Below are 12,795 nucleotides of genomic sequence, written 5' to 3' on the forward strand. Positions count from 1 at the left end.
GTGGGGTTGGAACTACGTGATCTTTAAGATCCCGTCCAACCCAAACCATTCTGTGATTCTGCGTATTTTATGCCAGGCAAGTGGCAGTGTGTTGTGTACTCTTAAATCTGATAATCCCAATCGAGTCCTGATGGTAGTGGCTACTTATGGAAATTCCTTCTTATTTCTTCTATGGAAGTATTTCTTTCACCCACGTGAGGACCTGAAAGTCTGGTTTAAGGCTGTTTGACCTAAAAATAACGCAAGTTCCCACTCGTGCTTGTCACTCAAAAAATTGTTGTGGGTGAAGGTGCATAACTGTACCCGGCATTGTCAAAGATAATGTGCTGTATTTTGGCCATCACTGGTCAGTGCTGGACTCAACGTGAAACTAAGAGTCTGCAATTTCAATATTCTTTTGGCATGGTTCTGTAGTTACTTTTTTGGAGCTGTTTGGACAATGAGGAGTAACGTGCTTCTGGGGGTTCAGCGACTCTTCCTAGTCTAACTGTTCTGCTTCTCTATTCTAAACACATTTTTATAGACAGAAGTTGACTTTTTCTGTCGTTTGAAAGCGAAACTTCAGTCTTTCCTCTTAGACATGCATCTGAATCTGTTGAGCGATTACTCCATAGGCTGGATTCAAACTGCATTGTACAGAACGGGAAGGAATTTTATGAACTTCAGTGAACCTTAGATCAGCCTGTTAGGAAAACCATTTGAAAATATGGATGAACTATTTAGGCAAAAGTCAGTCTTTTTTTTTTTTTTTTCCTTTACTAAAGCACTTTAATGGAACAATCTATTCAGTGTTATAGTAGTAAGAAAACAATCCACAGAAATTTTGTTAAGGTGCTATGGACTTCCTCTTTTTAAAAGTGAAATTTATCTTTTGAGTTCTGAAATGAGTATGGAAGTTCATCCTCCTTTCAATAAAAAAGTCTCATCTGAATTTTGGCATGTCAGTCTGCTGACTTCAGTTACAGATAATGTACTTTTGGAAGAACATTAGCATTTCTTATATGCAAATCAGTCTGTATACCTTTAGGGTAAGGTACATGCACCGTCTATCTCTCTGTGAATATATATGTAATTATAATAATTGTTTGAGCAGCAGCAATACAGAGTCTTATGTCCTTCTGGGAAGAAGTGGAACCATATTTTGGGCATAGCTTTGAGTTCCGCTTAGTTCCACTGGCCCATGGCTTCATGGAGTGGTGGCTGCCCAGTACCCTCCACTGGCTTGGTCAGAATGGCACTTTGCATCTGAAGTCTTGTCATGCAGTGCTGTCTATCCTGCGGTGTGGAAGAACAGCAGTAAAATTCATTGTCAAAAAAGACATGCATGAGATGACAAGTTTACAAGACTCGTTAATGTGACTGAAATTCTAATCATCATATTCTGAGTACAGGCATATGGGAGACTAATCATCAGATATGAATCAGAAGAATATTTTTCTAAAAGGACCTTTCTCTAATATGATATCCAACAACTTTATCTGAGGTGACAAACAGACAGTCCTTTCACACAGTGTGCCTAAATAGAACTCTTAATCATATTTCATTTCCTCTCTCACCTCCTGTTTGACATTGCATACAGATTTTCTGTGTAATTACTGACCTCTTACTATCAGTGGAAAGAATATCTCACTGCTGTATCTGCCCATTCTTCCTCTCTCTCATTTTGAGTACTTGTTTACCAGTTCTTAGGCACCATTCACAGTATTATGCACCATTGTCATGAATGAGTGATTCAGATTGCTTAAAGAATCACTGTCAAAAGTATTAATAAAAGTGGTTTGAATGTGGTGTTGTAAGAGTGCGACTTAACAAGGTTTAGTGGCAAGGTTCAATCTATTACCATATGGAGGAAATATGCAGAGGAGGAGCAGTTAGAATTGGGGTAGAATGATTTGAGCAGAGACCAGAGATGCAAAAGGATAAGGGAGACCCTCCCATCAAGTCATAAGGTTCAGAATATGCCCCCTGACTTTCTAAACTCCTGATGGAGCTTGGGTGTGCCTAGGTCCAGTCTTAGTCTCAGATTTGCACAATGGTTCATGTCTAATGGAATTAAATACATGAGTTCCATTAGTATTAATTCAGTATGCTAGTAGTCACCAGGGTTCTGTTGAGAATGAAGGGTCTCACTGCCTTTGGTAAGGAAGAATGTTAGTCTCAGGTAAGGAATCTCATGCCTTGAGAGGTGTCCCAGCTCAAGAGAGAGTCACCTGGCATGCAGTCCAGTTGCAGTGCACAGAGAACTCAAACTGGACTCATTCAAAGATCTTTTGAGCAATGAGGTCTAGTGGAAGGTGTCCATGCCCATGGCAGGGGGGTTGGAACTAGATGATCTTTAAGATACCATCCAACCCAGACTATTGTGTGATGCTATGATCTGTTGATAAAAGGTCTTTTTGCCTTGAGCAACCTTGAAGGGCATCCCAACTCAAGGGAAGATCACAGCCGTGCAGCCTCACTGCCTATCAGGGAGAGCTCAAAGAGGGCTTACTTAGGCTATTATATTTATGGGATAAAGTGGTTGGCCTATACATACAGAGGGAAAGGTGTGCATGAGATTTTTTTTTTGTACCCAGAACTTTGTTCCTTGATAAATGAGTGTTAGTAAAGCCACACACTGTTCACGTGTTGATCGCAGAATGGGTGTTCCAAGGTCATATGTATTAATGCTCACTGTGTCACTCTGCTCCTCTGTGGGTGTCCTAGAGGAGTTCTTGGCCTGTCTATAGCTCAGGCATTTATGTCCTTTGGAGCCTGTACCAAATTACTGATGGTTTGGTAAAGGGAGTCGAGTGCATCTGTCGCAACCACTTTGAAATATTTCCCTGGCTCAAAGACCAGTTTGAAGTTATGTTCTTTTTGCTGATCTAGCAAGTAAATGATCTATACAATAGTTTCACTGCATTGATGATGTGTCTCAAAATCCCCCGAGTTTGTTCCAGGTTACCTAAAAATATCAGCCCTAAGTTTCATATCTCTTCCCATTTTATCAAACTTTGCAGTTGTTTGTAGGACACATTTTCAGTCAGAACACAGAATCCAAGTTGTTACTTTTAGAAGATATAGTTACCAATTTTAGAGCCAAACTTCATTTTCTTTTTGTGAGCCTATTCTATTGATCCATTTCTCTCCAGAGGAAAATGGGGTCAATACCTTAAATTATAACTACTAAATGAAAGGATGCAGGGCCAAGGTAACCTCCTGTTTATCACAGCCCCTCATTTCTACCATTTACCCTTACCACAGAATTGATCTCACGCTTTGTCCTCCAGAAAGAGATCTTCTCATGACTGAAAGACATTTAAAGAGCCTATCACTTCCTTTGGCAATTTATTTCAGAGAATTATCGCTACAAAAAAATCATGTTTTATTTCCAACTTAAAGCTTTAGCTTTCACATACTTATTGCACTTTGATTTGCTAGATAATCTTTCTTTGGAGTCCAATATTCAGCAGTTTATCTTTCACAAAAAAAAAAAAGGTTTTTCTAGACCTTGACTCTTATATTTCTTTACCTTACAACTCTCCAGATTTTCTGGTATTTCTCGAGAATGCACTGCAGTGTGCTGGGAATACTTACCGATTCCCTTTAGGTTTTCATGAGCTTTGGATTCCTCTCTCACTGTCACCACACCTTATGGACAAGCCCTGTTGACTGCAATGTCCTCTTAACATTTTAGTTTTCACCAGTCTTTGTGGCATCCTGTGCTTTTATCGCAAATTGCCTTTCAGATCAATAATGAAAATGATTGAAAAGTGTTGGTTCTAGAACTGATTTGGGGAAAAGAGTATTGGAAACACTTATGTAATCATGAACAATGTATTCTTCATTCTTGACCATTCTTCATTCTGTGTGAATGCAAAACTTTCAGTGGAAATTTTGGGATGTAGTTAAATTGACAGCTGATCAGAAGTTTACACAGATATAGAACCATACCTTTAGCCAGTTTATTCAGATGTTCTGTTTCAATGCACTTTCCCATCATTTCCATCTGCGGTCTGTCTACTGATGATCTAAAAACTGTCTAGTGCCTTCTAGGAGAAGTAAATCTCTTTTTCTCATAAAGGTTAAAGAATTCTTTACTTACTCTGTTTTTGCCTACTGCTGTCCTAAAAGTTCCCCACAGAATTTTTAGAAATTCTTAGCATATGAAACTGTATCCAGTAGTGATTTGAGTATATATATATTTTTAAATTATTCTTACAAGTATTAACTCTTAAATAAGGTAGAATACTTCAATAGTCTGTTAAAGTTTGGAACAAGTTTCTGCTACATTCTACTACATTTTCATTATCAGTTCTGTTGTGCAGTCATTTGGGCATGTAAATTCTGTATAATAAATCACAGAGGGAGAAGTAAACTGATAATGTGAAAATACTAATGGCACATGGATGTGGCTCTTGCAAGCAGATGATATGAATAATTCTAAAATTACCTTAATTAATAAGTAGAACAAGTACTATTCTTGTGTTCCAGATTGCAGACAGTTATTTGGTGTATATTGCAACTTCTCTGGTGGAAGAAGCTGTTTATAGTGAAATATTAATGCCTGTGACATTTTGCCATGCTCAGGGGAAGAGGGTGTCATTTGAAAGCAGCCAGCATTATTACAAATACCAGTATTTTTATTTTGCATATTGACTTTGACATTCTTGTGATAAATTAAGATTCAGTGCCAGGATTATGAGCTTCTACCTTCTTATGGTTTCTGCTGTGTGACACCCATTTATCAAACTTAAGTAGCCAAATCAATAGTGTTTCCGTAGCAGGTAGTAATTGCTTTAGACTTATTACCTGTACTAACAGACTTTGAGTTCTTACCACCATTCTTCACTGAATATCCCAAGTCGCTTTTTATTGAAAGAGCTGGGATACCAATTTTGTCCTTAATACTTGTTAAGTATGTAAGATTACTCTATAAGAACTGATAAAAGGGTGGGTTATTTAAACAATCTGTCCACAATATATATACTTATGGAGTAGCCTCATTCTCCAGTTGTTTATTCTCAGTCAATACTGTGAGGTCTCTTGTAGTTAATTTTACGTTTTTGTTCATTAGAACAAACATTGGCCTAGGCAACACTTTCGCTGTGCTTACCTCTAACAAGCACTGTGCATTTTCAGATTAACTGAAAGGTTTATTGGCGCTGATATTAGAAAAATTTAGCTTTTATGGCCAGTGAAATGTGTCTTTTCCTCTCCTGAGATAATGACTTGTACACCTGGCACTTTTATGGCATCTATGGATTTTATTTTTAAAGAGCTTTAATTAAGCTTATGGTACCACGTGACTCAAGCAAACAATGTTTTTTTTCCTTTTCTCACAAATCAAGACATTAAAATGCATTAATTAATAGATAACTATGGCCTTGAGATCTTAATAATAGACTAAATATTTCATAGCTTAGGAACTGGATCACAAGATGCTATAAACTTCAGATGTTATAACATCTTCAAACATACAGAGCTCAGCTGATGCTTTTACAGGTACTTGGCTTTTTTTTTTTTACAACTACATACAGAAATTACCCTTTTCATATACAGACATATACCTCATATGTTTTAGATTGGTGCTGCTGAGAGAAAGATCCGTCCTGTCAGGGTAGGCAGATCATCTAAAAACCAAAAAGCTGGATGGCTGCTTTACTGATGTTTTCCTTGTTGCTGTCACTTTGCAGAGGGAGAAATCCCAGGGTGACCTTGTCCAAATTGGACTGTACAGCAATAGGAACAAAATATTGAGGACCAGTTTGTTTTGCTTTTTTTTCAGGAAGTCTTATCCTGAAAATAATATTTCTGTCTTACTCAACAGAAATATTATTGTTCATTCTGCGTTTTCTATCCAAAATTATTTAAGATTATTTGCCCGAAGGGGCAGAGGGAAATTGAAGTGAAGGAAAGAAAGTCACATGTGGTTATGTAATATTCATATGGACAGGTGGAACATAATACTTTGAGCCCAAACTGTTGGGAGAAAACATGTGTGGTACTTAACCCTGAGGAGTAACAGTAAAGCCTGAGACGTCCAATCAGGCAATTAAAAAAGTATTTAAATAATATAGCAATGACAGTAAATATTATGGAGGAATGTTTTCATTTTCATAGCTCTTGAAACTTTGATGCCTATTTCATTTGAGCTGCAACTTTTTTCATAAGAACCAGAAAGATCGACCATTCATTAATTTCAGAAAGAACCATAAACCCCGCAAGATGAAGCAGTTTGTCTTTTCTGTGTGCATAGCATCTGCCATGGTGGATTTCCAAGTTAATCTGTAGATATTATCACGTAGTAAAAAGCTGAGTGAAAATAATTCCAATTTGTAAACTCGGTGAGCCCTTTTCTATCACAGTAGTATTTCAGACATTTAAGGGTACTTATTCTGGATATCTAGTCCTGCATATTTAGAAGTATATAAGCAGCCATACTGGGAGGACAGTGCTTTGCTTTGAAAGAAGCATGGAAAAAGGAGTAAGAAGAGTATCAGATTAATCATGTTTCCCTTCTTCTCTGTGCATCTGTTTTTTTAAGCTGGTGAACACACTGTACTTCCTTGATCTCTGAAAAACAAATCTCTAAGTTAATACTTGTGTGAAAAATAAATGTGTAATTTATCTACCATTTTTTATGTTGTCATTTCTCCTTAAATTGGATGTTCCAATGTTATTTATAGAACTTCAGCTTCAAAAGCTTACCCATGCAGCCTGAGTATTTGCCAGATTTACACTAGCAGCCTCTCTCTGAGAGAGGGCCAAAAGAGAGAGAAAAACAAGTGAAGATAGCCTAATAAAATAAAGTTTGAAAAGGCAGGAAAGGGGGGACACGGAGGATGTGTATGCAAATGTGTAAAAAACCAGTGTTTTAAAATCCAGAATGGCCAATTTTTACTTACTTAAGAAATAACGTAGTCAGTTAATAAACAATTCCTATATTTACTACAGCTTTCCTGTGGAGATTTTCATTTCGTCCCAAGTGTTTCTGTGGGATGTAGCAGAGAAGATAAGATTTAAAAGCACTCACCTCACCTTCACGTTGCCTAGTTCAAAGACATATTGGGGGATGGTTGCCACCTACTTGTTAAAATGTGAGGTGATAATACTTATACTCCCTGCCTCTCACGCCTGTGCCGATGCTGCAATACCAGCAAATAAAGTGAGGCAAAAAGATTGTAGTTTTGCTGCAAACTCATTTGCAGAGTAAAACTATTGCTGTTTCGACTTAGTAATCTTTCCCAACCACAACAGTAACAGCTGCCTTCTTTTTCTGGTTAACAGTTGTTTCGTTAAGCAGGTTGAGAAATAATTCACAGCTTTGTAGCCTCATAAAAATACAGAAAGTGTTTGGATCTAATCAAATTCCACAATGTGGTCAAGGGAAACCACAAGAAGTCCACTTCTTCAAATTTCAAGGAAAAGGCCAATGCCTGTGATCCTGAATTTCAGTCATATATTGGGAAAAGGAAGTCATAATAATATCAGAAGTGATAGTTTCAATTAAAGTAGCAAATGAACAGTCTGATGTTTCATCTATTTGCCAAGATCTTTCGCCTCTTTTCCAAAGGGAAAAAAATTACCATAATGAGAGCCTTAGAGGCACAGGACTAACTATTGTTTATGAGAAATACAATATGGTCAGGAAAAACTAGTCCCTTTGATATGTGTATCGCTGTGTTTCCTCTCTGGATGATGTGTGTAGTGGATAAGATCTTTTTAAAGGTTGTCAAAGCAATCCTGTAACTTCAACATGTCAGTGTAATGGACATGTGTAAAATAGTGCTTAAAATACATTTGATATAGTTTCTGTAATCAAAACATGATCTGCTGTGAACAACTGAATGGCAGCCCTGTTCAGAAGGAGAGCCTTGAAGAGTATCATGGTCACCCACTTTCTCTCTAGGCTGACTAACCTACAGCACCCTCTCTATCTGACCTATACCTGTAGAGGAGATGCCCGAGAGCTTGAAATTGCCTTGCCCTGTGGTGTGTGGGGGGATGTGGGTTGTGTAGGTGAAAGAACATGTACATCTGACAGCATGCCTTTTCTCTCCACCTGCATCAGTTGATCTAATGAGAGAAATCCTTTCTTCCTTGAAATTGTGTTTGCATCTATGTACAACAGTTTCTTTGAATTAGTGTGCATTAAGATTTATTCAGATTACCATGGCTCACTACTCCTTTGTTTGTAAAAATATTGTGTTACCTTTATGGATTGGGACCGTGTTTTCATCAAATGCAATGACTGTATTACCTAAAGGAACCTTGGCCTTTGATTTGGATCTCTTGCCATTGCTATATGGAAAATAATAAGCTGCTCTTGGGGATTTGGTGAGATCAGTGTGTTTAGTTCCAGTTACTGGACAGATGAGGTACTAAACCTCATCATTTGACTACCTGTGATAAGTTGATATTAGCAAGAGGATATGCATTGTATAAATATTTAGAGTTAGAATTGCAAAGGTGTCAGTCAAGTCTACTTAGTAAGAAGCTTGGGAAGAAATCATTGTCAGAAGCACAGATTTTGGAAGCTGAGGGGAACTAGGACTCCAAGGACTACAAAGACACCCATCTCTGTAGCTTTGTGTGGTTGCCTACAGCGAGCAGGTAAAATACATAACCAAACAGCAATTATGACTTCCATAACAGATGTGCTCATTAAGAAGTGTTGAAAAAAGCAATAAAAATAATTTATCAAGGAGATGGGGAAGCACAGGTACTAAATCTAGGCATCTTAAACACAGTTGTTTAATTCCATGTCTATGCATGCAGGAGTCTAGTTTTGTAGACTTGTTTGTCTTGTTCTTTGTGGCTACACCATTTTTTAAGCCGTACAATGAACTGTGTTGTTCAGGTATTTTAATCCTTTCTCTGAAGTAAGCCGTCATGTTTGAAAAATCCTACTTTTTTTTTTTTTTTAGCCTTGCTAATCCTTTATACAGTATTTTAGCAGTGACAGTTTGTAATGTTCAGTGAGGTGTTAGGCTTGTGTAATTTTTTACGTCGTTTTCATTTCTGCATTTGTCATTTTGGAAAATGGAACATTGTTACTGAAATTATCTTGGCTATGCCTAAATATCTTTAAAAATCCACATTGAAGAGTCCTAATGCTTCCATACCCTGAAAACTTTGCTCTGCAGGCTCAGCTTCAATTGCAGCTACTATGAAAAGCTTCAGGAAGCTATTGGCTTCATCAGTAGAATGTAAAGCATCTAAATTTCACAAAACAGAATTTAAGTTTCTGGCAAACTGGTATTTTGAGGCAATTTCATTTGATAAAGCTCCTTTTTGCAGGAAAATCTGTAGTATAACTGTTTAAGCTTACTCACGAGGATCACTGTGTAAAGAAGTTTCTGAGTATCAGGAGAGTAAAGATGATGTGTTTACAGGAGCAAGCAGGAAATATATAGAGGCTGAAATAAGTAATTTTTCAAGAGAATAAAATTATACTGAGCTCTGCATTTCTGATCCATTTAATCAAATTCTAAATGCAATGAGAAACATGTACCTAGAGCTCTGTCTTTTGTTGTGTGAATAGTCACTCCTTAGGTTTGTCACGCCAGAATTAGTTCAGTCGTTGCACTCAGACATTACAAAAAAAAATTAAATTTCTTAGATGTATTTTTTAGTATGCTTGATTCTATTCTAGTCATTACAGGAAACATAAAGACCATTTCCCCAGATGTTTAATAAAATATAGTCTTCAAAATTATTGCCCAGCTGAGTGCAAACAAAATAAAAGTTAACAAGGCTTCAATTTTAGCTGTCAGTAATTTTGACATCTTTCAATCTTTATGCTCATTTAGTAATTTCAAGAGCATGACTGCCATTTGAGGAAACATTCAGAATATGTTTAGCGTAATATCCCATGGGTTAAATATTCAGCCTTGTTTCCCCAGTTGATACTGTACATGAATATCAGCACTGATATTTTTAATGCCATGGGAATAAAAGGACAAAAATACATAATCCATTTACTTAAAAATCCAGTTCTATACATACATATGGAAGATACCATGATCAATTTAGTTACAATTGTTACCTTTTCATTTCTATAAATTAAGAATGAGAAAAAGAGAAAAAATATAAACTTTTCATGACAAATTGTAGTAGAGTCATCAGGAGGAAGCAGTGTCTATAGTTCAGACTAACCACAACTGATTTGCTAACTTGACATTGCAAGAAATTAAGTATGATTACAATAATACAGAAGTCAGCTGCTTTTTATTTTTGTAAAACCACTGAGATAACCACAAAGGAAATTTAAATAGCTACCTCTAAAAGAGTTGCAAGTTTGTGCCACAAAGGAAAAGAAGCACAAGAAATTTAAATTACTTCTTTTTTTTGAAGTGGCCTGAAAGTTTTTTTAGGAGGAAAAATGCAGGACATCGTGGAAGATACAAATAAATAACAATCTTTTAAGGACAGAAATTTATCAGACAGCAGAATATTTCATTTGGCCTGATGTCCATGGTAGTATGTGAAAAACATTATCTTCATGCAAGAAATAGTCAGGCTTTAATTGAAGAAACTAATGCTGACTTATTTAAGAAACTGACATAATATAACTTAAATATTGAGTACAATTTTGTTTTTTGCAAAATTAATTTCATTCATGAAAAGCTTGTTTGTTTACACAAGAAATGATAAAAGAGGTCAAATGGTTGATGGCAAGGACTAGTCTTCAACCAAACTTGAGCAGTGAGCCCCTTGCTTCATTGTGTGTTGAATGCTAGAAATTTCCCAGATCTTATCTAAAGATGAGTCAAAAATTTTGAAAATGTGACTCTTTTTGGCCAACTGGCTTTGTTTGTTTATTCCTGGACTATTTTTAAAATATTTTGGGGAGAAAGTAGAGACAGGGAAAAATAAGATAGGATGTAAATAAGATGCTTTCCAGGCACAGTTTTTAATTACTTTGTTTCCAGTGATGAATTATCATTCTATATTAATATAGTAAGGAGAAGCAGTAGATCTATATATAAAAACTTATATAAAAATCTTACATAAAAGTTATGTAGAACATATACAGTGTGTTATAAATCAGTGGTTTAGGCTTAGGAATGTTAATTTTACACACTTTTCAGTTGCAAGAGTCTAGAGCCTTACTGTTGAAACTTCTATGGTATAGGCAAATGAAACTGCTATCTCAGCTGTTTTGTTTGCTGATCACTGAATCCAGATATGTTTGAGCTTCATATGATCCAAATAAAATGATTCATATTCATGAACCTAATGCCCCATAGTTAGGAAACAGCAAGCAGCTAATTCCACCCCTCACTCCCAATGCTCTCTCATGGTACATCACTTTTAGGGGCTGACTTAGAGATCTTATTTCCAGTTTTGTACCTTGCTATATGTAATGTTACAAGACTCTATTAACAATATTGTCATGAATAACAAAGTCCAAAAAATTTACCCAATTTGAAAATACGTTCCCAGAATATGGATTATGAAATGCCTGCAATGTTCCAAATGGTCATCATCCCTCCTGAGCAGCTGGCTTTGATCTCCACTAACATGCATTGGAAGATGATTAAAAATACATTTATGCTTCCATAAGACATTGTGTATTTTCCAGAAGCTTCAGGAATGTCTATGTGGGTGTTATGCGTCTCATTAGATGAGGACATAGGCTGGTTCCCACTGATGCAAGATGCAGGGTTTCCTCACTCTAAGCAGTTACAGACAGGTTACAGATGTTCCTAGCCAGATTCTTACAGAATAGCTGTCCTCTTTGGTTTTACCTTCACCTTCATCCCCTTATTCGTATCTGTATCCTGGCCTCATTCAGTGACTGCAGACATCTAATCAGTAACCTAACCCAAGCTAGAGCTCTCTGTTCTGCCTTCACAGCTGGTCTCTGCTGTGAGACAGGCTTCTCAGGACCATTCTCTGTACTTGCCCGGTGGTTATAACTCAGTTCAGAACACATAAATAATGCTGTTTCTGTTGTACTTGAAGTCACAAGGTTATCATTGTTCTCAGAGGATTTGTATAAATAACAAGTATGGGTTGATTACACTGAGTATCATCTGTTCTCCAGGAAATATGGAGATGATTGAAAAAGATAATTGTTTGTTTTCATTGAGATAAATACATAAAGAAATGTGTGATGGTGTAAATCTGGGCTCTGGTATTTAGATTAACACAGTTATAATCTGGTTTCTGCTATCTGGACTAATTTTTGTATCCTTGTGATGTCATTAACAGAAGTTCTTTAGCCCAAGGCAGTGTTACATTTAAAACTACAAAAGCAAAGTATTAACTGAAGCACTGTAGGTTTTTCTAAACTGTGAAAAAAAAAAAAAACCAAAACAAGTTATTGTGGTCCTCCATGGTGGAAAGACACTGTAGCAACAGTCTCATGTAACTAGCTGGAAGGATTTGGGGAGATTTCTGAAGATAATCAGTTTAATTCTAACTATTATGATAAAATCCTTGTTGCCTTTGCAAATCCTAAGAAATGGGCTTTATTCAGGTGACCTACTTGAAGCTGGTGGGAACAGATTTATATCTGACAAGTCTTTGCACCATTTGAACTCTCACTGGAGCCATGGGTTAGATGGGAGGGAATAAGTTATATTTACCTGACTTCAGTGCAGTTAGGATGTTATATAAATTTAATTGTTATCAGATTAGCAGTTTATATTGTAATTTTGTTGAATATAGCACAATCATTCTTGAATTCACAAATAAATCATATGGATAAACAGACTTTTAGTGTATGGTATGCTAAAGCCATATAATGTGTGTATATAAAATAATGAAATCAATTAACTGTTGTACAGGTGATCAAAAAGA

At 36.5% G+C, this 12,795-nt stretch overlaps 1 protein-coding gene across 2 annotated transcripts in view; it reads left to right on the forward strand.

Annotated features, from left to right (window-relative positions):
- LOC114056090 (ubiquitin-conjugating enzyme E2 E2) overlaps positions 1 to 12,795 on the forward strand; it is a 203,709-nt gene that overhangs the window by 114,647 nt on the left and 76,267 nt on the right. The window lies entirely within an intron of this gene.

This window comes from Empidonax traillii, unplaced genomic scaffold (genome assembly GCF_003031625.1).
Source record: "Empidonax traillii isolate 1590-97213 ecotype Southwest subspecies unplaced genomic scaffold, ASM303162v1 scaffold81:size2596050, whole genome shotgun sequence".
Classification (NCBI taxonomy): Eukaryota; Metazoa; Chordata; class Aves; order Passeriformes; family Tyrannidae; genus Empidonax; species Empidonax traillii.